The sequence below is a fragment of the Schistocerca gregaria genome, chromosome 2, assembly GCF_023897955.1.
Source record: "Schistocerca gregaria isolate iqSchGreg1 chromosome 2, iqSchGreg1.2, whole genome shotgun sequence".
Classification (NCBI taxonomy): Eukaryota; Metazoa; Arthropoda; class Insecta; order Orthoptera; family Acrididae; genus Schistocerca; species Schistocerca gregaria.
The window spans coordinates 847,748,194-847,771,320 of NC_064921.1; the positions used below are offsets into that span (position 1 = coordinate 847,748,194).

A 23,127-nucleotide genomic window follows, 5' to 3' on the forward strand; every position below is an offset into this window, starting at 1 on the left:
TCCTTAGAAAGCGAATGAAGTCCAAGGTGAATACGAGCCGCTGCACGAAGCCAAGGTAGTGAAGGGTTCACACCCATCGGAAAAGTGGCAAGTAGCGTGAAGTTAAGCTGCCGTCGAAAGCGAACTCCAGGAGGTAACAGAGACTAGGAACGCGTCACATACTGTCTACCAAAGGAGTCATTGAAAAAGGAGATTTAGGATGGGTGATCTGGCGTGGCAGACAAATGGCATGCGCATTTGCCAAGGAGAAAATCAAAGCGGTATGACAGAGGCAATTCGGCAATTTCTGCATACTGACTCTCAACCAGGCAAGCGTAAATGGTGCCAATGGCCAAACGGATGCCACGATGTTGGATTGTTGAGACGGCGTAAGATGGACGGAAATGCACATGCGTAAACGAAACACCCATAGTCTAGTTTCGAACGGACAAGGGACCAGTATACACGGAGGAGGGTGGTCAGATCCGCTCCCCAGGAAGTACCACTGAGGACACGTAGGATTTTCAGGGACCGCGTACAGCGGGCTGCCAGATAAGACACGTGGGTCGTCCAAGAAAGTTTCCTGTCGTACGTGATCCCCAGGAATTCCGTAGTATCAACGAAGCGGAGAGCAACAGGCCCAAGACGTAAAGAGTGCAGAAGAAACCACTTGCGTCGCCAGAAGACAACTGCACTATACCGTACAGCGGGCTGCCTGGGTCGTCCAAGAAAGTTTCCTGTCGAACGTGATCCCTAGGAATTCCGTAGTATCAACGAAGCGGAGAGCAACAGGCCCAAGACGTAAAGAGTGCAGAAGAAACCACTTGCGTCGCCAGAAGACAACTGCACTATACCGTACAGCGGGCTGCCTGGGTCGTCCAAGAAAGTTTCCTGTCGAACGTGATCCCTAGGAATTCCGTAGTATCAACGAAGCGGAGAGCAACAGGCCCAAGACGTAAAGAGTGCAGAAGAAACCACTTGCGTCGCCAGAAGACAACTGCACTATATCGTACAGCGGGCTGCCAGATAAGACACGTGGGTCGTCCAAGAAAGTTTCCTGTCGAACGTGATCCCCAGGAATTCCGTAGTATCAACGAAGCGGAGAGCAACAGGCCCAAGACGTAAAGAGTGCAGAAGAAACCAATTGCGTCGCCAGAAGACAACTGCACTATACCCGACGGGAGACGGGCCATAGCAGGATTAATGGTGATTACAAATAGGACGACGCTCAGGACGGAATCACGAAGCTCATCGTTTTCCTGGATAAAGGTATCCGACAAGGCAGAACCCACACGAACTTTAAAAATACTGTCTTTTAAAAATTACTGAGAGAAATGGGGCATGGGGGCCTCGGAAGCCCCACGTGTAGAGAATACAGAAGATAGCAGTCTTGCAGCGGGTGTCGTAGGCTCTTCCCAAATCGCAAAACATGGCCACAGTCTGGTGTTTCCGCAGAAAACCGTTCATGACATGGTTTCTTGTTGAAAACGTGCTAAATTAGCAGTGTGGTCGAGAATTCTAATCAATGACTGAGAAGCCTGATCAACATACTGGATCCACCCGACCGGTGAACAAGACGAACTGCAGAAATCTGAGTGTGATTAATTCACACCGAACAAAAATAAAAGAAGAATTATTTGCAGATGGCGAAAGTGTGTCTCGCTTGAGGATAATCTCCGTATTTTAAACAAATCTCGGTCGGACGAGACCTCTGTACCACCGTATTTATTTTCGAGATCAGAAATCGTGATAACGATTTAGGCTTAACTATAGGCAATTGCTGTGACACCGTCTTCACGAACAGTGGAAGCTTTCTTTGTTTGTTCGCATATTTTAGCTTTTGTATTAGATACTTGGGGTGGTAACCACAAACTAGTTCAAAATGTTTCTAAACTGGTGTGAGAAAATCCTAAATTTCGGCACGGGATTGATTCGAGATCGGAAAATATCCTTGTCTCACTGTGACACGTTTTTCATTACGAAGTTGTGACAGACTTTTTTCACTTTTACTATACGAACGGCGGTGTAATTTAACAAGAAACTGAACGCTTTAGTGTTCATGACAGTGAAGTAATTTTGGCACGTTGGTACTGACTACTGAATATGTTTCACACGTCGCACAATTTTTTTCTTTTTTTTGTAAGTGAATGTAAGAGGAGACATAATTTAAGCAGAAGTCGTTGACTAAAGCTGTAAAACAGGCTTCGGCCAAACTAGACATTACACTGATATTCCACTGAACTAGCTAAACGGACACAGATAGTTTTTAATTTGTTTACGTATGCTGAATACTGTAAATCATGTTAGTAAGCTATACCGAATATGCAGCTGAAAGGTATTTTTTTTCACCGTCCTACCGGTCGCGAAATTACAACCACAGAGGAAATCTAGTGAAGATTTGCACAGATGTGTTGGCCAGTGTCTCTAGTATGCCCGTATCGCGTCACGTCGCACTTTTTAGTTCTGAGCGCACAGTCAGCAAGTAAAGATGCCTAGGAAATAGTGTCTCACTGAAGTACGAAGTCCTGTCGAGAGGTATCGTCTGATTTCATGCAGCCCATAAATTCGTTCGTGACATTTTCGGCCGCACAGTGCAGGAGCAACGAAGAAGCTCCAGCAGTGTTTTCGGTTGGAACTATTTGATCACTCACGTTGCAGACCGAACTTGGCTCACTCTGATTTTCATCTTTTCGTTCACATGAACCGTTGGCTATGAGGACGGCAGATTGGTACAGACTATGAGCTGCTGACCAGCTTATAGAACTGGCGGAAATCACACGCTGGTGCCTTTTGTGACGAGTGTTTTGGAAAATTGGTACCGCGCTACGACAAATGTTCGAGTCGGAGCGGCAGCTACGTAGGGAAGTGCTTTTGGTTTTCATTTATCGACCACTCGGACTGAAAAAAATTAAACCTCGTACGAGCTCAGTTTAAACGCAGATGGCCTCATACGAGCTCAGTTTAAACGCAGATGGCAGTAAAACTTAAGAGAACTTTTTGTCAGGTGCAGAAATATACAGTCTATCAGGGATTGCTTAGTCCAGAGATAACACTGACGTTTCCATGAAACCTTGGCTGGTAAAATTCTAAAAAAAAAAACTGAGTATCAGGCAGTTTCAGTTTTTATATGTCTAAAGTTTCAGGCAGTTTTCATTTGTCTCTCAATGTTAATAACAAGTCAGCCAGCGAACCTATCCGAATCACCAAGCTGTTTTTCATCTTTTTTTGCTAGAACTTTGGACATCATTCTCTGTTTGCGAGAAGTCATTGATATCTGAGCATACTATAGCATCGGATGAAGCTTCCTGCCTCAGGCACAGGTTATGCTCAACATAGACATGTCAAAACTAATTGAAAACAAGGCAAAGTAAGCTTCTTGCTTTTATTTCCCACTTTATTCTTTACATGAGTTGTGTCTATATCGAAGGGAGGAGGTGAACAGTTCCGGCATTCGCCTTACAACCAAGGGAAACCTCCCGAAAACCCTGGTCGGAACTGAGGGACCACGATGAGCTGTCATGCAGAGGCGTCGTCCTCATGATCAGCGGTGCGTGGCAGACGCGTAGTGTGGGTGGGGTGGGTAGAGTCGCTCCTGCGTAGTGTGACCGACACGTAGTGGAGAGGCGCCGATGCGACGCAGAGTCACGAATGCGTAGTTACGAATGCGTAGAGTCGCAGAGGCGTGGCAGCCGCTGGTCCACGCCGTACGTCCCCTCGACGCTCCAGCTCCGCTCGCAGACTCCGTACGGCCACTCGCCTGCGGCCTCGACTTCCCGAAGCTCTGAACCTGCAACGTGACCTGCGCACGGCCTGAAAAGGCCGGCAGCAAAACCTTAAAAGGTCGGCAGGCCTCAGCAGGATACAGGGCCCGTCAGGCCGACGCGTGGCGCGGCCTGTCCTAGGAGGACCAGAGACGGGCCAAGCCAGAGCTTAACTCGGCCGAGGCAAATCGCAGACCCGTGGACGCACAGAGGAGACTTCTGGACGTGTGGCGTAGAGTCGCAGGCGCGTAGCGTGGCGTAGTCTCGTGGATGCCAAGCGTAGACTCGTTGATGCGAAGTGTAGACTTGTGGATGCGAAGCGTATACTCGTGGATGCAATGCGCTGAGTCGTGGATGCGAAAAGTAGACTCGGGGATGCGAAGCGTAGACTCGGGGTCGCGCAGTGTACAGTTCCAACAGAGTTGCTTGGCAGATGTGAAGAGTACGAACACGTAGCAGTTCCAGACGCATAGTCCTAGGTACATAGTTACAGACATATAGTCCCAAATAGGTAAGTCACACACGTGCAGCCCCAGACGCGTAAAAGTCACACACGTGCAGCCCCAGACGCGTAAGAGTCAGCTTAGTAGCCACAGCCACTGTGTACCCATCCAGGCGTCTGGAGTCGCCGATGGGAAGAATTTGTGAAGAGCCGCAATGTTGAAGAGTCGCAGACGAGTATTCGCGACGCACCTGTGGAGAGACGTACTTACCTGTACTTACGTGAGAAGTTCTTGCCGTCCAAAGCTGCCGTCATCCCGTGTTGTCCTCTCCTGCTGCTGAAGTCTTCTGGATTTCAGGTGCAGCGCGTCTCCTTGTATAGCCACTAGGCTTTGTTGAGCTGCATTTCCGAGGAAACCGGCCGTGTAAAGTATTGTTGACCTGTCCTAACATTATCGTAATCGGCAATACGGATTACACGTGACCATGCTACAATTTTTGTGAAGCCAAAAACTATCCTAATGTTTCCGAGAACGTCGCCTGCAACTATTTTCACAGTAGAAGTAATGACTTGCAACCCCTAAGCAAGCTTGATTTTCATCATGATTTTACCACAGCTGCTAGGTTTTTTGCGCCACTTCCATTCACGCCCTTCTAAAATCCTTATCGTCTGAACCTATTGGCTGAAAACAAAACTGTCGTGGTTAGTAATATTTGTGAAATAAAATGCCCCATCGTTACTTAGAAAGTTGGTCTCTGATTCCCTTTCGTTTCATTCTGAAACTACACTACTCTGGACATACGTGAACCAATAGTACTTTCCGTGACGACCACACAGTCAATACATTCACGGATATCTATGAGATCGTTCGAAATATTTATTGAAATTTCTGTGTGTGAGATGACGATGGTGCATTAGGAACTCAAGTCCAGCGCTCTATCTTCGAGACGACTTCATATAGATCGCGTAGAGGGCGTGTAACGCGGTACGAAGACTGCCAGAGCTGCAAGGAAATGATTCGACAGAATTTGTTTGTAGATAGTGGACAAATTTTCTGTTTTATAGACTTGGACAAAGACAGATCTTCATGGATTTGTAGCTCTACAGCAACAAGAGCCATCAGATACTCTTTGCTGTTTTCTTTGGTGTCTTCCGGAAGTGGGCGAATGACAGCGAAATCGCTAACGTTCGTAAAAGCGTTGGATGTAATCTCCTCATTTCCAAAAATGAGCGTTGACCATCTTGTAAAGCAGAAGCATACCGATCTGAGGCAGAACTGCCAGATTCTAACAATTCTCGGGATAGCATACGCGCTTGGGATTGACGAATTATAGAATCTGCTACATAACACCAAAGACCCAGTCAGACTTCACATCTTCCACGAGGATGCTCGGTCGATACCTGACTCATGGGGCAAAGGAAAATGACTGTCGCGTCACGCCGTGGGAAACATTGAAAATTCTAATCCTCGCGTGTGTGTGTTACTTTCTTCAAGCAGCACGGAAGACGTGGTCAGGGTCAATAATATCTCTAATAAAAGGCCACCGCAGAACAGTCAATCCATCTATTAGTAGTCCGGAGGTATTACGTAAAATGTGTGTAAATTTATGGTGTCATGTATCTCCTAATTAACACCAAAACCTTCAGAATTCCACGCTAGAACAGCTTGCTGTTCGTTTAAACACCGGATGTGACACAACACGTCGTTTTGTCCCTGCTGATAACATTACGGCAGAACACTGTATATAGTTTTTCTGTGTGCAGCAAGTAACGCTAAGTTAAAGCAGCATTGTTATGTAAGTCCGCAAGTACGAAATAAGCATTATGGTATCCTGACTAACTTTGAAAACTAAGAAAGAAGTGCTGGCAGAATTGAAACTTTAAGGGCTTGTTGTGAATCGTTCAAGAACACCTAATTCAGGGACAAAATTTACCCGCGAAAGATAAGGGCCTGAGTCTGAATCGGGTCTGGCATACACTTTCAGTGTGCCAAGAAGTCTTATAACCGTGTCATGATGCACAGAAGGAGTTCTTATGTTGTGATACGAATGTTTACGGCATCACGAAAGATGGTTAATTACAATTTTTATCTCAGAAGTGACCACAAATCGTAATCTTTGTTTATATATTTTTTTGCCTCACATTTATGTTAACAAATTTGATTTTAATGAGAAGTGACGTGGTAAAATCTTCGAACACATAGACGCGTCTTGTTAGATACTATGCCACGTTAGTTTATTTCTCTCTTATTTTTGTTTTTGCTATTACAAAAGAGTTGGAACGAAGTGCAGGATTCAACAATTCTTCATCAACGACAAGTTCTTTGGAAGGAAGCAGATAAGGATGTGACGCACCGTCTGCATCGAAGTTGTTGAACTAGCACCAGTTCGCACAGAAGGGGCATCCACAAGGAAAGCTGCCAAGTCCTTCTCAAAAGAATAGCTCGTTAGTGGTTTAGGGAAACCATGGGAAAAGTAAATCTGGATGGTCAGAAAGAGATATCAACTGGCAGTCCTCCCGAATGCCAGTCCATTGTCTCTATTAATGTGCTATTGTAGCTTTCCTCAGAGAAACCACACATCCCTCAGTGAGAAATCGCATAATAAATAAATGAAATTTGTTTACTTAATATTTTACCTGAGTTACTTTTTTCACGGGAATCTCGAGGGCTGTCAAAACGACAAGGGAGAGTATTGTAACCCGAAGGCAGTGCACCTAGGAACGCATGCGCACTGGATACCGCCATATGCAGTTCCCGGCATTTTCTAATGTTTCTGTTATTGTGAGACATGGGGTAGTTTAGTGTTTTGTGCAGTGCTTGTAAATATTACGAGTTCCACATGTTTAAGTGCTGCGTAATATTGTGCCAAAAAGTCGCTAATGTTGCGTTGCAACACGCGGTGTTGGTGGTGCTGTGGGCTGTGCGATTGTGGCCCCTCTTGCACGAAGTTACCTGCCATCTGCTTCGGATGCTTCGGAGTGACAATAGCGAGGGGGGAAAAGAAAAAGGAAGGGAGTGAAGTGCTGATATCAGCTGCACCGGGACTTTATGCGGAATCAGCGGCCACGAATGAAAATGTGTGCTGGACGGGACTCGAACCCTGTATCTCCTACTCATTCGGCAGTTTCGTCAGCCAGTGCGCCCCCCGGACACAGTGTTTATCGCAAATGCGCGCACTATCTCGGCACGTTATCCGGTCAGCCACATTGCCACCTAACGCCACCACTTACCTGCCGTCCCTGTCCATGTCCTCCGTACTCGCTAATTTTAGATTCCCACCTGCAGGTCGAACGTAAATGTACATCGGCATTGGTGGTTGTGGATGGATTCATAGCCCATCTAGACGCATCAGTTATACGAGTACGTAGTGTTCGTTCTTTCGGACACGTCAGAGCATGTCCGACAGAACAGACACCAGGCATTCATATAATACCAATTCTCGCATTCACCAGCTTGAAACCTGTAGCGACTTTGAACGCTGTCCGCTCCGGTGGAGCCTGGACATAATTGTTTTGCTGGCTCTGTACCGTCAACGGCGGCTTCTACTATCGAGTAATGCAATGCGCTAATGGTCGCCTGTTCGGGACTGCAAAACCTGGTATACCTCACCGCATGTGCAGAAGTGCTGGGTGGCCCTATTTGTTATCCGGAAAGGCTCTGGTCGTGGTTCAGAAAACTGTTGTTAATGCTGACCTAAGGCAAGTTGCCTATCTTAATTTTATTGTGTGATTACAACACAATCACTGTAAGCAATTACTTCCATAAAATATGTAGGAGTATGCGTACGGGGCGATTTGGTGCGGAACGACCGCATCAAATTAGTTGAGAGTGATGCAGATGCCGGACAGATCCACTGGGAGAATTCTCAGGAAACGTAGTCCGTCAACATTCTTAACTAACAGGATTGATAGAAGTAAGAGAGAAAAGACGAAGAAGAGCACCACGCTTCATTACAGGTTCATTTAGCAAGCACGAAAGCATCACGAAGATGTCGAGCCAACTCCAGTAGGAAAAGCTGGAAGACAGTCGTTGTGCTTTGCGTTAAGATCTACTGTTTAAGTCCCGAGAGCGTACGTTCCTAGAACAGTCAGCCAACATATTGCATACCCCTAAGTATATCTCACGAACAGTCCAGGAAAAAACGCAACACCGAGAAGGAATTGAGCGACATAAACGAAAGTTGGGAGGCGTGTTTCTACATCAGTCGCATGAGAATGTCGCTAGTAGTGCCACTGTGAGGATGCGAATGGGGTTTGCTTTAAATGCACGCCGCAACTGTCGTGAGCGTTAGGAGACTGGACGTGGTGAGTTGATGGTAGTCAAGAACGCCTTTAAGGCGACAAAGACGCCAGTATCAACTCCTCACTGACTTTGAACGAGGGCGTGAAACAGGACAACGAGAAGCTGGATATTGCAGAAGCTACCGACAACGAGAAGCTGGATACTGCTGAAAGAGTTGGCAGGAACGTAGCCACTGTACATGACTGCTAGCTCCGGTGGTCACTAGGTTGTACGGTCGCAAGAAGGCCGGGCTCTGGACGGCCATGTGGCACTGCCGAGAGGGATGACCGTCGCGTTCGGTGTACGGCTCTAACGCATCGCAGCGCATCTGCAACAGCAATTTGAGCAGCTGTTTGCACCCCAGTGACACAACGCACAAATCGGTTATTTCAAGGACAACACAGGACCAGATACCCGGCGAAAAACCATCACCATTTGCAATCTGAGTAGTGTCAAGCGACAGCTCATTGGAAAGCATGCCGGGTCTCTTGTGTTATGTGATGATGATGCCTCGGTGCCAGCGATGGCTGTGTTTTAGTTAAAAGGAAGTCAATTGAGGGCCTGAGATCAACCTGTCTTCTTGCTAGACACACTGGATCTACACCTGGAGTTATAGTCCGGGGTGCGATTTCGTATGAGAGCAGGAGCACTCCATTGACCCTGACTGCAAATTTGGACGTCAGTCCCGTGATTCGATCTGTTGTGCTGCCATTCACGAGCACCAGGACTGATTTCCAACAGCATAACGCTCGTCCGCATAACGCTGTTGGAACCCAAAATGCTCTGCCGAGTGTCAACATGTGGCCTTGGTCAGCTCGATCACCGGATATGTCTCCAATCGAATACGAATGGGATATCATCGGAAAACTCCAGCGTCAACCACAAACGGCATTAACCGTTCTTGTATAGGCCGACCAAGGACGACAGTCATAGAACTCCAACCCACAAACTGCCATCCGGCAACTGTAGCGTACGACACAATTCATGCAAGTTTGCATGCTTGCAGTCAACATTCTGGCGGTTGCATCGGTTATTTATGTACCAGTATTTCACATTTGCAGTTGCTAAAATTTTTTGAAATTTGGGGTAAGGCCTTATGGGGCCAAAATGCTGAGTTCATCGGTCCCCAAGCTTACACACTACTTAATCTAACCTAAACTAACTTACGCTAAAGAGCACACACACACACCCATGGCCGAGGAAGGACTCGAACCTCTGACGGGAGGAGCCGCACGAACCGTGACGAGGCGCCTTAGACCTCTCGGCGCCCCGCGCGGCGCAGTGGCTTATCTCGCGCTTACATTAATCTGTTGTCTCACAATGTTAGTCACGTAAGTATATTGTTACCTAGGCAAATGTATTTCCGGAATTTCATTACTGTACATTAATTATTTTTTGGTGTTGCGACTTTTTTTCCGTCAATGTAGTTATGCGGAGGATATTTTTAATTCTTCAGTTAGAGAATTTAATGGTGAGTAAAACTGTGTGTAGTTTTAAAAGTAGTTTCATAACGCTTGTCGGTTAAGCTATTCTTCGTCGGTCGTGCATCATATTGTTCCTTGAAGCGGAAGGCCTTCTACCATGGAGCACGTGATATATGCAAATGACTGAGTTTCTTTAACGTCGTAACAACTCTCCCTGTCTTGAAAATCGAAATTACTGTTAGTTGCTAACAGCTTCTGTTTCAAAATGTTTTAAACTTATAACTACTTATTTATAATACTTCTTCTTAATCTGATTTCACTTACTGATTCTTGGTGAGTAGTACAGCTATAATATAACATGTAGAATGTTGAATACAGTATTGATAAGAGGCTCGGCAATACTAACGATTTAAGAACTTGATAATGGGCTGAATCCATGAATTGAAGTTTTTGTTACGGAGGGGGCCGGCCGCGGTGGTCTCGCGGTTCTAGGCGCGCAGTTCGGAACCGTGCGACTGCTACGGTCGCAGGTTCGAATCCTGCCTCGGGCATGGATGTGTGTGATGTCCTCAGGTTAGTTAGGTTTAAGTAGTTCTAAGTTCTAGGGGACTGATGACCACAGCAGTTGAGTCCCATAGTGCTCAGAGCCATTTTTTTTTTGTTACAGAGGGCATTAGACTACAGTAATCCATGTAGGCATATTAACCACAATGGAACACTGGTATAGTGGTTAGCCCATCTGCCTAGTTAGCAGAAGTCCTGGGTTCAGGTGCTGGCCTGGGCAAAAGTTTCGATTCATTACTTCAGCTTCTATTGTTATCGAAAATATATACAACTTTTTCTCCATTGAAACACTTTTAAATTTGAATATAATATTTTCTTCTAGGTGCATGACCAGTTGTACTTTGGAACAGTTTTTCAGATTTCAAAACCTTCCTTTTCCAGAGCAATTTCTGTAATGTCAGAAAAAGATTGCAGTACACAAAAAGTGATTGCTACCATTTCAAAACAGAATAAGAAAATATACTGAATTCCTGGAACGTTTTCCGAAGTACAACTTTCATTCCTACCGACCCGATCGGAGTTTTCGACATTTCTTCACAACGTTATATCAACAGCAAACTATTCGATGCGAGTCAGAACGCCAGAGATCAATACTCAAATGAGTTTCACAGATAAATCCAACAAAACCACAATGCTGTTTAGCTCCTAAAGCAAACTATTAGAGGTTGTCATACAGGAACATTATCAGTACTTACCTGCATCTTTACTCTTACAAGTGTTCTGATAGGAGAGAGCTGAGATTTTCAAACCACCAGCTCTGTCGATGGATTCTGGTTAAAGTGGTATCGGGACATTTGGGTCCTGAATTTTTCATTTCTACAGAAGAGATCTGGTCCAGCCTGTCCGTATACGTGAACTCAGAGTCACGTGCCGTTATCCATCGGAAAATCCTCACCAACACGCTGAGAGGCCGCTGCGTTATGTCGAGAATTGTGCTTACAGTTCAATTTCTCGTACAGTTTTAGCTTGGCTAGTGTGTGTACTGACATGGAAACAAACCTCGAATGAAACTTCCAGGAGATTAAAACTGTGTGCCGGAACCTCTACTTTTGGCCGGCAAGTGCTCTTCCGACTGAGCTACCTAAGCACGACTCACAGCTTAAATTCTGCCAGTTTCTCGTTTCCTACCCCCCCCCCCCCCCCAGACCCCCCAGACTTCACAGAAGCGAAACATGCAAGACTAGCACCCTAGAAGAAAGGATATTGGGCAGACATGGCTTAGATACAAGCTGGGGATGTTTCCAGGACGAAATTTTCACTCTGCCTCGGGGTGTGCGCTCATATGAAACTTGCTGGCGGATTCAAATTGTGTGCGGGATCGGGAGTCGAACTCAGGACCTTTGCTTCTCGCGGGTTAGTGCTCTACCGACTGAGCAACCCAACCACGACACAAGCGCAGTCCTCACAGCTGTACTTCCAGCAGTACCTCAATGTGAGGAAGTTTCATATCAGTGCGCACTCCGCTGTAGAGTGAATATTTCATTTTGAAACATCCCCAGGCTGGGACTAAGCCATGTCTCCGCAATATCGTTTCTTTCACGGCTGTTAGGCTTGCAAGCGTCGCAGGAGAGTTTCTGTGAAATTTGGGAGGTAGGAGACGAGGTACTGCCGGAAGTGAAGTTCTGAGGAGCAGTTCACGGTTGTGTATGGAGAGCTCAGTTGGTAGAACACTTGCCGCGAAGGGCAAAAGTCCCGAGGTCGCGTCTCGGTCGGGCACGCAACTTCAATCTGCTAGGAAGTTTCATACCAGCACACGCTCCGCTGCAGAGTGAAAATTTCATTCTGGAAACCTTGAATGCTTTCGAGTCACGGAAATTTTTTTGTTTGATTCACACATGGGCAGTCTACACCAATTTTGGTAGTTTCCATAAGCAAGTGCATGTCACAAGAATGGCCAGAAGTTTGATCATTGTGGTTAGTGCTACATGCCAAATTTTCCAAAAATAAGACACCGACTGACATCAGTTTTTTTCTAGCATAGAATGTATCTGTTAACATAGGTAATTCTTTATCTCTAAAATCAGAAGCTACACCATGATTCAGATGCGACGCTGAACTATACGTTCCCCTCTAATTGGCTTCGTAAGTCGATTTCAAAAGACAGGAAGAAAGAAACATATCACTTCCAGACGGACCATGCTTTAACGAAGGTGAAAGAACTAATGTTATCGAAGGTTTTCATTAGCAATCGCCTGACATAAGGTGCTTAACTTTTTATGCAACTTACTATCTTTAGAAACAAATTGTGAGAAACACCTGAGAAAACGGAGGACTCCTGCGATACCAGGAACATTATTTTTATTACTCGCATGTCGTAGTAATTTTGCAAACTCTGTGAAGCGTTAGTATAACATACACCTAGTTATAGTGAATCACAGGTCGCTATAAGAAATAAGCAACGGGACGGTTGCTGTTGGATTGTATATTGTACAGCTGTACTGTTTTAAACAACACGTTCGTTGTAAATGAATTATCTTTCGCAGCAGACAAGCTAGTACAAATAGAGCATCTGAATCAGTTTGTAATGCTACTTACAAATACTGGGGAAAGCGACATGTTGAAAACGGGCAGCTTATACATATAGGATGCCTCAGTTCTGGGGAGGGTGCGTTTAGCGATTCCATGTAGGTAGCAGGCTACAATCATCCAACAAATTTTCTGAAGCATAATAGTCATGTAGAATGTGTGGTCATGGAAAAAAGCCATTACCATAGTTTCCACCGGGGGGCTTTGCACTGTTTCTGTAGTAATGGTTTTGCGCAGTGGAAAATTTAACAAAGACAAAATGCGTAAAAACAGAAACAAAAATGAGCGAAATAGAAAAATACGTTTCTCACGATTAATAATGTGCGTACCTCTCAAATTTCTACACACATAACGGCTTTATAAAATAATGATTCACTCACGAAGAAAGACTTTTCATCACCATCAGCTACTACTACAGGGGTTGGACAAACACCGCGAGAAATGCCCTTTCGAACATACATGGAGATGTTAGCTAAGCCTGCAGTTGCGCTGTTGTAGTACTGTCTTTGAATAAAAGTATCATTTTTGTTCGTTGAATTGGGTATTTCTTTCAGTTATCTTCTATAGCAGTGTATGCTATGTACAGTCAAAATTTCAGCGAGCTATCTTACTTGGCGAAAGTCACTGTCATCCTTAATATTTCAAACCATTGTATAATATGTTTTGGAATAATCGATATGTTGTGTTACCGTTTGAAGCTTTCATTTCTGCCAGCTGTTGACGGATTGATAAAAACAAGATGTAGCAAAACAAAATTCAATAGTAGCTTCTAGAAGGCGTTCGGGGAGCGTCATAATAAAAGCGAAAAGCGACACTCGTGAAAGTAAATGATGGTAGAAATAACAACGTATGAGTCTGGAGACGAGCCGTTTGCAAGATAGTCATGAATGTATGGTTTGAGACACCACTGACTACAGTAAGAAATACCGTAAGTACAAAAGTATGTGACAAGTAAACTTCTCGATTAGGTCCCCATCTAAAAGGGGTAAAACTTTAAGTTTCATCCATTGTCTATCTTAAAAAGAAATCTGTATTTCTAAGAGGTTAAAACCGACTCTCAAGTACCCAGAGTCAGTTCCAAGTTGCCCGTCTAAGGACTTTCAGCAGCAACAAAAATATTATCTCAGTATTTCATATAATTATTGACAGAATTAAAAAGAGTAAAATGTTATCATAATTTACTTCAAAGTTTTAACGCAATAACTCAAGTATTTAGGTTAGTGGCATTGTATGCGTTTTGGGTCATCGTAACTCACTCTGAGCGAAAAACCCACGCTGTTTTCATTCAGTATTTCAAAATAAGAGTGCTTAGCGACTTGAAATCTGCTCTTTTATACATAGCCTACTGGAAGGCGGGGGGGGGGGGGGGGGGGGGAGGGGGGCGGCGGGTGTGTCACTGGTACAGGTTACAGTTTAATTTACAGTGAGGGGATGGACAAAAATATGAAAACATCAAAAACACAAAGCATTTCTATGCACAAGACGGTGTAGGAAACATGTAGCCATTAGAAAGTTTCTCGGAATGGATAAATAAAGGTCCTCTACGGTTTTAGAAGGAATCTTATACCTTTACTATCTTGAACATGGCTGTAGGCTGAAACTGTAATGCGGTCTTTCACAAGGAAAAGGCGAAAAAACAACCAAATCAGTGGCAATAGTACAAGTTTCGTCGAAAACCATTTCATCAGTTCAAAGACTGGTCTCATTTAGGTCTCCTTGCTACTCTACCCTGTGCAAGCCTCTTCATCTCCGATTAACTACTGCCAACTACCTACTGAATCAGCTTAGTGTATTGTTCAAATGTGTGTCAAATCTTATGGGACTTAACTGCTAAGGTCATCAGTTCCTGACCTTACACACTACGTAACCTAAATTATCCTAAGGACAAACACACACATCCATGCCCAAGGGAGGACTCGAACCTCCGCCGGGACCAGCCGCACAGTCCGTGACTGCAGCGCCTAGACCGCTCGGAAAATCCCGCGCGGCGCTTAGTGTATTCATCTCTTGGTCTCCCTCTGCACTTTTCACCCTCCACGCTTCCCTCTAGTACTAAATTGGTGATCCCTTGATGACTCAGAATGTGTCCTACCAACCGTCCCGTTCTTCTAGTAAAGTTGCGCCACAAATTCCTCTTCTCCCCAGTTCTATTTTGTACCTTTTCATTAGTTACGTGATCTATCGATGTAATCGTCAGCATTCTTCTGTAGCATCATATTTCAAAAGCTTCTAGTCACTTGTTGTCTAAACAGTTTATAGTCCATGTTTCTCATCTATACATGGCTACACTTCATGCAAATACTTTCAGAAGAGAGTTCCTCACACATCTATACATGGCTACACTTCATGCAAATACTTTCAGAAGAGAGTTCCTCACACTTGAATCTATCTTCAGAAACGCTTTCCTTGCCACCAACCGTCTACATTTTATATCCTCTCTACTTCGACCATCATCAGTTAATTTGCTCCCCAAATAGCAAAACTCCTTTACTGCTTTAAGTGTCTCATTTCCTAATCTAATTCCCTCAGCATCACCAGACTTAATTCGACTACATTCCATTATCCTCGTTTTGCTTTTGTTGATGTTCATCTTATATCCTCCTTTTAAGACACTGTCCATTCCGTTCAAATGCTCTTTCAAGTCCTTTGCTGTCTCTGACAGAAGTACAATGTCATCGGCGAACCTCAAAGTTTTTAGTTCTTCTCCATAGATTTTAATATCTAGTCCGAATTTTTCTTTTGTTTCCTTTACTGATTGCTCATTATACAGATTGAATAACATCGGGGAGAGGCTACAACCCTGTTTCACTTCCTTCCCAACCACTGCTTTCCTTTCATGCCCCTCGACTCTTATAACTGCCATCTGGTTTCTGTACAAATTGTAAATAGTTTTTCGCTCCCTGTAAATACCACTGCCACCTTTCGAATTTGTAGAGAGTATTCCAGTCAACATTGTCAAAAGCTTTCTCTAAGTCTACAAATGCTAGGAACGTAGGTTTGCCTTTCCTTAATCATCCTTCGAAGGTGAGTCGTAAGGTCAATATTGCCTCATATGTTCCAATAATTCTACGGAATCCAAACTGTTCTTCCCCGAGGTCCGCTTCTACCAGTTTTTCCATTCGTCCTTAAAGAATGCGCGTTAGTGTTTTGCAGCTGTGTTTACGTCCCGCCTGGGCCCGTCAACGCCGACATTGGACTGTTGATGACTGGAAACATGTTGCCTGGTGGACGAGTCTCGTTTCAAATTGTATCGAGCGGATGGACGTGTACGGATATGGGGACAACCTCATGGACCCTGGATGTCAGTACAGGGTTGTTAAAACTGTTGGAGGCTCCGTAATGGCGTCGGGTGTGTGCAGTTGGAGTGACACGGGACACCTGACACATCTTATATACGACTCTGCATACGTTCATGTCCACTGTGCATTCCAACGGACTTGGGCAATTCCTGTAGGACAATGCGACACGTCCAGAATTCTACAGAGCGGCTCCAGGAACACTCTTCTGAGTTTAAACACTTCCGCTGGCCACCAGACTCCCCAGACAAGAACATTACTGAGCTTATCTGGCATGCCTTGCAACGTGCTGTTCATAAGATATCGCCACCCCCTCTTACTCTTACGGATTTATGGACAGCCCTGCATGATTCATGGTGTCTGTTCCCTCCAGCACAACTCCAGACGTTAGTCTTGTCCATGATATGTCGTGCTGCGGCACTTCTGCCTGCTCGCCGGGGCCCTGTACGATATTAGGCAGGTATATCAGTTTCTTTGGCTCTTCAGTTCACAGCTACATCTACATGATTACTCTGCAATTCCCAGTGTATCTGGCAGTTTCAAGCTATTACTCTACCATTTGCGGGGCAAACAAGCATTTAAAGTTTTCTGTGCGAGCTCTTATTTTATCATGGTGACTATTTCTTCCTACGCAGGTAGGCCCCAACAGAATATTTTCGCAGTCGAAGGAGAAAGATGTTGATTGAAGTATCACGAGAAAATCCAGCCGCAATGAAAATGCCTTGTTTTAATGGTAGCAACCCCAGTTCACATATAACGTCCGTGGCACATTTTGCCCTATAAAAACAAGCTGCTTTTCTTTGAAGTTTATCGATGACCTCCGTGAGTCCCACCTGGTGCGGATCCCACACCGCACAGCAATACTCCAGAAGAGGGAGGGCAAGAGTAATGTAAGTAATTCCTCTAGCAGACCTGTTGCACTTTTCTAATTGTTCTACCAATACATAGCAGTATATGATATGCTTCCTCCGCTACATTGCCTATGTGAACGTTCCAGTTTAAGTTATTCGTACTCGTAATTCCTAAGTATTTAACTGAATTCTTAGACTTAAGATTTCTGAGATTTACCCCTAAATCGAAATTTAGAGGAGTCCCTAAAGTACGGATGTGGATGACTTCACACTTTTCATTGTTTCGATCCAGTTGTAACTTTTCGCACTGTACCGATATCCTATCTAAATAATTTTACAATTGGTTTTGATCATCTGGTGACTTTACAAGACGATAAATGGCTGTATCACCTGCAAAAAGTCTAAAAGGACTGCTCAGATTGTCTCCTATGTCGTACATGCAGGTCAGAAATGTCAATAACCGACTTCAGGCGGTCAACATACTGAGGTAATGACAGTAATACTAAATGTGTGAGGGCCCCTAAATCGCTCCCCCTCTCTCTCTCTCACGAATTTCTGCCGCGAAACGGACTGAAACCAATAGTGGGCCGGATACACCCATGCTTTAAAGAGTCTGGGCAGGGAGATTTACTGGTGCAGTACTAATAAAAGGAAAAAGTGAGCGCATCACATCACTAAGAAAACACGGCACTTACAGCCATCGTTCTGATTTATTTTATTATATTGCAACCAGTTTCGGTGATTCTATACATTTTCATGCCTTAACTGACGCTGAGGGGGTGGTATCCAATCACGTATACGATCCCACCAGTGGCTAATATTTACGATGGAGTGCCTAGCAGAATATTTAACTACTGTGCTGCACATGTTACCCCTGTATTTAGCCATATTTGTAATTTTTTCTTTAAGAATTGTCAATTTTCTGAACGATTAAAGTACTCAGTAGTAATGTCGCTTTATAGAAAGGGAGAAAGAGGTAATGGAGACAATTATAGACCTATTTCTATGCCATCAGTGTTTGCTTAAGTTATTGGAAAGGCTGTGTACTTAAGGATAATTGCTCATTTTATTTCACATAATTGGCTATCAAATGCACAGTTCCGTTTTAGGAGTGGTTTAACCAAAGAAAATGCTATATTCTCTTTTCTCTGTGAGGTACTGGATGGATTAAACCAAAGATTTCGAAAACTAGGCTTTTTTTTTTTTAAAAAAAGTAAGGCGTTTGATTTTGTTGATCACAAAATACTGCTCCAAAAGTCGGACCATTACGGAAAACGGGGAGTAGCTCTCAATTGGTTGACCTCTTACTTTAACAACACACAACAAAAGTCATTATTCACAGTGTTGAGAATGGCTGTGATATGGGGTCTGAGTGAGTCACGGTTAAGTGGGGGGGGGTTCCCCATGAGTCAGTATTGGGGCCACTCCAGTTCCTTATTTGCATAAATGATATGCCCTCTATTTCAAATGGTTCAAATAGCTCTGGCCACCATGGGACTTAACATCTGAGGTCATCAGTCCCCTAGAACTTAGAACTACTTAAACCTAACTAACCTAAGGACATCACACACAACCATGCCCGAGGCAGGATTCGAACCTGCGACCGTAGCGGTCGAGCGGTTCAGGACTGAAACGCCTAGAACCGCTCGGTCACAGCGGCCGGCTTGCCCTCTAGTATTACAGGTAATTCTAAAATGTTTCTGTTTTATTGATGACACTAATTTGGTGGTAAAGGATGTTGTATGCAACATTGCCTCTGTTTCAAATAGTGCAGTTCATGACGTAAGATCATGGCTTGTAAAAAATAAATTAATGAGAAATCACAGTAAGACTCAGTTTTCACAATTTCTAACACACAATTCAACAAAACTTGACGTTTTAATTTCACGGAAGGGGCATATGATTAGTGCAACTGAACAGTTGAAATTTCTAGGTATTCTGATAGATAGTAAACTGTCGTGGAAAGCCCACGTTCAGGATTTTGTTCAGAGACTTAATGTTGTCATTTTTACTGTTCGAACGGTATCTGAAGTAAGTGATCGTTAGACACGAAAATTAGTGCAACTTGCTAATTTTCATTCGCTTATGTCATATGGTATTACATTTTTGGGGTAACTCTTCCCATTCTGAAAGGATATTTTTGGCTCAGAAACGGGCAGTTCGGGCAATAAGTGGTGAACCTGTTGTCGACCTCTGTTCACTAGTCTGGGTATTCTGATATCAGCCTCTCAGTATGTATTTTTTTACTGTTGTTAACAATACAGCTCATTCCCAAGAATTATCAGATTTGACTCAGTTTATACTCGGCAGAAATCAATCTACATTTGGATCGCACTTCCTTAATCCTTGTGCAGAAAGGTGTGCCGTATACTGCTGCGTCCATTTTCAATAAGCTACCACAAGAAATCAAAAATCTTAGCAGTAATCCACGCGCTTTCAAATCGAAACTGAAGAGTTTCCTCATGGGTCACTCCTTGTATTCTGTCGAGGAGTTCCTTGAAAAATTAAGCTGATTCCTATGTTACATGGTTGACTGCACATACATTAACTTATGGCCTGTTTTTTGTTCATAAACACTTTAATTTACTTGTTGTTACTTATATCTCGTAATTTCATGTACAGACACGTTCCATGACCTTGGAGATTTGCTCCTCAATTTGGTCCTAAGAAACTAGACGTGTAAACAAATTAAAAAAAAAAGGTGATGTGGCTTCCGTAAAATACTGTAAAAGCGATGTTGTGCCTCTAACTATCAACTATCAGCATACAAGAGATATATTCGTAATAGAACGACCAAATAATAATGAAAAAAATCTGTGGAAGCCAGTTCAGGGATGTTGGCCACGGATGGAATCGTGTATACGATTGGAGTTCACCCCTTCAGCCTCAGTTAAGGCCTGAATATGGTGTACTGAGCTACGGAAACTGGTTGCAACATAACAAAATAGCATCAGAATGACTGCTGCAGGTGTTCCATTTTACGTAAATGAACCGTCAAAGTCCCGCAGACCGTCAGTCACAACAACGGAAATACAAAAACAGCACAGAAAGATCCATAATGTTCACTAATAAGGCAATGTTGTTCAACGGCCGATAATACGGACCATCGGCAGACGCAAAGCGACGTCGAGGGAGGGGAAGGAGTGCTCTCCAGCATCTGCCTCCCTGGCAGGTATACCTCTCGGCTGCACACGTATTGTGGAGTGGAGGAATGTGGTACGCACCTGAAGAGAGCGGCTGACGCTGGCTCCACGGCGTCGGTGAGCAGCAGGGGCGGTCCGCGGAGAAGGCGCGGCGGCGTCGCGTCTTGTGGAGGAGCGTCGGCGCTACCGGACTGCCGGATGGCGCCCCGCTCCGCCGCTCGCCATTTAAGTACGCCAGCGCCACTGCTGCCCCCACCAGGGAGGGGGGAACCCCGGCGCCGGTACGCTCTGCGCTGATTGCTGCGGCCTCCCGCTCTCGCCGCCGCCTTAACCAGCCACGTGCTCTCCATACAACAATACTCCAGTGCCGGCGTCAATAAATGTTAAGTTAACTGGTAATAATCAACAATACACTACTGGACATTAAAATTGTTACACCACGAAAATGACGTGCTACAGACGCGAAATTTAACCGACAGGAAGAAGATGCTGTGATATGAAAATGATTAGCTTTTCAGAGGGTTCACAGAAGGTAGGCGCCGATGGCGACACCTACAACGTGCTGACATGAGGAAAGTTTCCAACCGATTTCTCATACACAAACAGCAGTTGACCGGCGTTGCCAGGTGAAATGTTGCTGTGGTGCCGCGTGTAAGGAGCGGAAATGCGTACCATCACGTTTCCGACTTTGATAAAGGTCGGATTGTAGCCTATCGCGATTGCGGTTTATCGTATCACGACATTGCTGCTCGCGTTGGTCGAGATTCAATGAATGTTAGCAGAATATGGAATCGGTGGGTTCGGAAGGGTAATACGGAACACCGTGCTGGATACCAACGGCCTCGTATCACTAGCAGTCGAGATGACAGGCATCTTATCCGCATGGCTGTAAAGGATCGTGCAGCCACGTCTCGATCCGTGAGTCAACAAATGGGGACGTTTGCAAGACAACAAGACAACAGTTCCACGACGTAGCAGCAGCATGGACTATCAGCTCGGAGACCATGGCTGCAGTTATCCTTGACGCTGCATCACAGACAGGAGCGCCTGCAATGGTGTACTCAACAAGGAACCTGGGTGCACGAATGGCAAAACGTCGTTTTTTCGCTAAATCCAGGTTCTGTTTACAGCATCATGATGGTCGCATCCGTGTTTGGCGACATCGCGGTGAACGCAAATTGGAAGCGTATATTCGTCATCGCCATACTGGCGTATCACCCGGCGTGATAGTATGGGGTTCCAATGGTTACACGTCTCGGTCATCTCTTGTTCGCATTGGTGGCACTTTGAGCAGTAGTTGTTACATTTCAGATGTGTTACGACCCGTGGCTCTACCCTTCATTCGATCCCTGCGAAACCCTACATTTGAGCAGGATAAATCACGACCGCATGTTGTAGGTGCTGTACGGGCCTTTCTGGATACAGAAAATGTTTGACTGCTGCCCTGGCTAGCACATTCTCCAAATCTCTCTCCAATTGAAAACTTATGGTCAATGGTGGCCGAGCAACTGGTTCGTCACAATACGCCAGTCACTACTCTTGATGAACTGTGGTATCGTGTTGAAGCTGCAGGGGCAGCTGTACCTGTTCACGCCATTCTAGCTCTGTTTGACTCAATGCCCAGGCGTATCAAGGCCGTTATTACTGCCAGAGGTGGTCGTTCTAAGCTCTGATCTATGCACCCATATTGCGTAATAATGTAATCACATGTCAGTTCTAGTATAATATATTTGTCCCATGAATACCCGTTTATCGTCTGCATTTCTTCTTGGTGTACAAATTTTAATGACCAGTAGTATACTTTTCACTGCCTTCCTTCTCAAAAGTTTTGAGTACGTACTGAAGAATGTAGGTTACTCCATCGTTCCTCGTAGTATTGAGGGATGCACTGCCGCAGTTTCATGTTGGTGTTGTTATTACTCTGATTTTATGTTTGTTGATATTCATCTTTGTTTTGAGTCATCAGGCGTCTGACTGATGCAGCCAGCCACGAATTCCTACACAGTGCCTACCCCTTCGTCTCAGAGTAGGACTTGCAACCTACGTCCTAAATTACTTGCTGGATGAATTTCAGTCTCTGTCTTCCCCTACAGTTTTTACACTCTACTTGTGCGACTGCTAGCGTGGAAGCTATTCCTGGGTGCCAGAATCAAATTTTCACTCGGCAGCGGAGTATGCGCCGATACAAAATTTTCTGGCAGATTAAAACTGTGTTCCGGACCGAGAAGCTTACTATTCCGCGCTGACTTTACATGTGTCCTGTCATCCTGTTCCCTCTTATTGTCAGTGGTTTTTCACTGCGCAGAACCCCCTCATTCCTTACCTTATCGCTCCAATTAATTTTCAACATTGCTCTATAGCACCACATCTCAAATGCTTCGATTTTCTTCTGTTCCGGTTTTCCCACAGTGCATGTTTTACTAACATACGATGCTGTGCTCCAGACGTACATCCTCAGAAATTTCTTCCTCAAATCAAGGCCTATGTTTGATACTATTAGACTTCTCTTGGCCAGAAACGCCCTTCTTGCCAATGCTAGTCAGCTTTTGATGTTCTCATTACTCCGTCCGTCATTGGTTATTTTGTGCCTGGGTACCAGAATGCTTTAACTTCGTGGCCGTTAATTCTGATAAGTTTCTCGGTTATCATTTCTGATACTTTTCATTACTTTCATCATCCTTCGATTTACTCTCAGTCCCTATGCTGTATATTAATTTAAATTCTAAAAACCAACAGTCTCAGTTGCAAAGTTTACCTAGGTTTCAGTCGGGGTAACCCAACCTTCTTCAGAATAAAAGTAACTACCGTTTGTCCATAGTGGACTTCGTCAAGCTGAAACTACGATGCCCACTATGGACA

General features: G+C 44.6%; 1 protein-coding gene across 1 annotated transcript in view; it reads right to left on the bottom strand.

Moving 5' to 3' along the window:
* The window catches only part of LOC126336574 (uncharacterized), a 144,351-nt gene extending 123,897 nt beyond the window's left edge, over positions 1 to 20,454 (bottom strand). Inside the window, exon 1 of the mRNA XM_050000429.1 lies at positions 20,350 to 20,454. The gene's annotated coding sequence lies outside the window, so the exon portion shown is untranslated. The remainder of the gene's footprint in view (positions 1 to 20,349) is intronic.
* Between the last annotated feature and the right edge of the window lie 2,673 nt (positions 20,455 to 23,127).